The sequence below is a fragment of the Rosa rugosa genome, chromosome 3, assembly GCF_958449725.1.
Source record: "Rosa rugosa chromosome 3, drRosRugo1.1, whole genome shotgun sequence".
Lineage (NCBI taxonomy): Eukaryota > Viridiplantae > Streptophyta > Magnoliopsida > Rosales > Rosaceae > Rosa > Rosa rugosa.
Window position 1 is genome coordinate 5,751,474 of NC_084822.1, and position 3,466 is coordinate 5,754,939.

General features: G+C 39.8%; 1 pseudogene; it reads left to right on the forward strand.

Moving 5' to 3' along the window:
• The first annotated feature begins 440 nt into the window (after positions 1-440).
• Positions 441-1,873, forward strand: LOC133737085 (oxoglutarate-dependent flavonoid 7-O-demethylase 1-like; annotated as a pseudogene).
• The last annotated feature ends 1,593 nt before the right edge of the window (positions 1,874-3,466 follow it).

Consider the following 3,466-nt stretch of genomic DNA (forward strand, 5'->3'; position numbering starts at 1 on the left):
GAGCAAGAAGAAGAACAGAGATGTATCAAAAATTCAAAACAGGAGAGATCGATAGAGTTTCATACCTTGTTCACGAGAAAGCGAAAGAAAGATTGTTGCTTTGGAGATTCCTTGGTCTGCGTTGCAGACTGAGGCTACTGGACAACAAGGGGTGAGATTTTCCACAAGAAGGAAATTTGGGTGTGGATTGTTTGAGGCATTTCGCTTTCGAAGATAAGTAGTGTGAGGCTCCATCGAAATGCACAAATCTGACCTACTGAGTAGTGTGAGGCTGTGAGCTGCTGTGGGAAACTGGGAATACACGTGACTTTTACAGATATTTTTTTCTTCTTTGGGATGGTATGGGCTGAAGGTATATATATATATATTTAAGGGTTTTTGGCTCAAAATATTGTCTAGGCTTGAGCCCATATAGCCTTCTACTTCCTTCCGCCCCTGGCATGGAGACGAGTACTGAAAAAAATTACCTTCATGAAGCCAGCTACACAGACCAAGCAGGTCAATTACGAACCTCAAGAGTACCTGTAGTTCAAGAACCAGCTCGACAAGGACTCAAACACCTGCCGGAGAGGTTCGTGGCAGTGCAACCTAAACACGACCAGAACCCGACTTTATCTAGCCATCATGTCTCGGAACCCCTACCATCCATATACATGACCAAATTACGAGTCAACGATCGATCCGAAGAGCTGGCCAAGCTACTTACTGGAGCTAAGACATGGGGTATGGTTGTAGTTGAAGGCCACGGTGTAGCTAAGTCTGTTTTGCATGGTGTGAGGGATGTGGTGAAGGAGTTATTTGGGTACGTTGTCGTTTGAAGAGAAGAACGCAAGCGTTGGGTCGTATGTGAGCGTGGATAACATGGGGTATGGCTGGAACTTTGTCAAGTTGGAAGACCAGCCGTTGGATTGGATTGATCGTGTGACCGTGAAAGCAGCTCCGGCCGGAGCAACCGAAGGGCTTCATATTTGGCCTCAAAGGCCTGCTAATTTCAAGTACGTTAATTAAAGTAATTAGTGAAATTAAAATGAAACTGACAGTTGGGGAGACTTGGAGTAGGAGGAAGAGAAGATTGGTTTGAGTTGTTTCTAAACTTAATAGGATAAATCGAAGACCGTTTGGTCATCTATTTGTTGTACAATTACACTTTATATATTGTCCTTCAAATAAAACTAAAATGATGAATGTGGTAATCAAATGCTAAACAATATCTAATTTGAATAATTTTTTGTAGAATCATTTTCGAAGGACCTAAAACATAAGTGATTCTAATCATTAGCTAAGCCATAAGGGCATCCTTACTTTTCTTGGAAAATGGACTCTATATGTATGTACTACTTCGCATACTATGATTACTATCTCCGTGATATATATATATATATATTTTGCTTATAGACATGCATGCTTATGATTTGATCACATAGAAATTTATGGATCAAGTTCTTACTTAGTCAGTTCACATGCATATAACCACTGTTCACAAAGATTTAATTATATATTGGTTCGTTTGAGCAGGCATGCTATAGAACAATACGTTGCAGAAGCAAGAAACATCTTCAATGACATACTTGAAGCCCTTGCTGAAGCCTTGTCACTATAAAGACATGTATTCCTCCAAAACTTTGACCTCCATGAGACTGAGATCAAGGTGAGAGTGAACTACTACCCACCATGCCCAAGGCCAGATCAAGCCCTTGGTCTAACTCCACACACTGATGCCAGTGCCCTCACTCTCCTTCTTCAATTCGAAGCTAGCGGAGGGTTCCAAGTGTTGAAGGCCACGGAATGGGTCACGTACTGTGCCTTGGCCAAAAGACGCAATGCTAGTGAATGTGGGAGACCTACTAGAGATTATGAGCAATGGGATGTTTAGAAGTTCATGGCATAGAGTTGTTACGCAAATGGATGTAGAGAGGTATTCAATGGCTTTATTCTATAATGCAAGTCCCCCCAACTCAGATTGAGCCGATTGGGAATTGTTCATTGGCAAATGTTGATGATGTTGAGGGGTATAAGAAGGTGGTTGTGGGTGGCTATTTGCAACTGAAAAATGCAAACATACATATAGCACATATATGCAATCACTCACAAATATGTACATAAACACTAATTATAACATAGCTTGATACATGAACTGGTGTTTCGAGTTTAATATAATAATGACCTGAAGCCATTTGATTTCTTGAAGCAACAATCTTCTGCACTACTCTCAGGAACTTGCTTGTCTCTATGGGGCAAAACTCTTGTAACTCGGTGTAGAGAGAGTGCAGGGACTATGCCTTTATATAGGAGTAGAAAACACAGTCCTCTTCCCATAAGAGTGTTTGTGTTTCACTAGGTTGCTCCTCTTTTGCATATATATCTATACTTATCTAATATATCAGATAAGCAAATGGTTTTCCATCGAATATCTTATACCAATATACTTCTTAGAACACTAAACTAAGGTATATCTTTTCAAGAATTAGAGTTCTATGCAGCACCAATTGCTTCTCTTAATCCTCTAGTTGTTGTCTTAAGTAAATATGCTTTCAGCAACATTTTTATATGATTAGTCCTACTGTGAGGAAACAAGCTAACAACTTTGCCAAGAGTACCCAGATCATAATGTGGGTGTTGGAATGGTGGAAGCTAGAGTCATTTCCTATAGCTCAGACATGCGGAGAAAGAACCCATCAATCTCACGAGTATATGCTTTATTTATTTGTCATGAGATCGAGTAAATCATTTCTTGTGAACGTTATGGAAACTGAAGACAGCTTGATAAGAGAAACAAAACTTCTCAGCTCTAATCTACTTGTCACCTTAGTAAACATACATAACTAGAAGCTGGCACAGGTAGCGAACCTGGGAGATATCCCAAAGATTATGCCTTTTTAAAATCAATATCATACAGGGAAAATGGCCCAAACAGTGTCCCATCTTTTTTCTATTTTAAACTTTCGTACCTCACTTTCAAAAAATATCAGATTGGTATCTGAGGTTCTCACCCCGATCCAATTTTGGTATCTGGAGCCGTTATCCCCGTTACGGTGCGTGCCATGTGGCATATAATGAGGAGTATTTTTGTCCCTCCTGGTATTCCCGCCATTTCAATGACATAAACATTCACTCATTTTTTTCTTTGACCAATTTGCCGCCAATTTTGAAGTCAATGGTTTCCTTTGACCTATTTTGCCCCCAATTTGGAAGAGAATGGTTATTCCCTCCATCAGAGGACTAAAGTATATATCACTTTGGTACCTCATGTTTTGACCCCGACCCAAAAGAAGTGCCTTTCAGTTTTGAAGGTCTGCTAATCATACTATGGCACTATGGCACAAACTATGCAACCAAACTGATAAAAACAACATGACCTGAAATAAAGCTTGCATTGCCACAAAGTTTCAAAGACAATTGTTCTCTCAAAAAGCACAAATTACATCAAATTTGGAACAGCAACATACAAAAACAAATGTGCACTCTG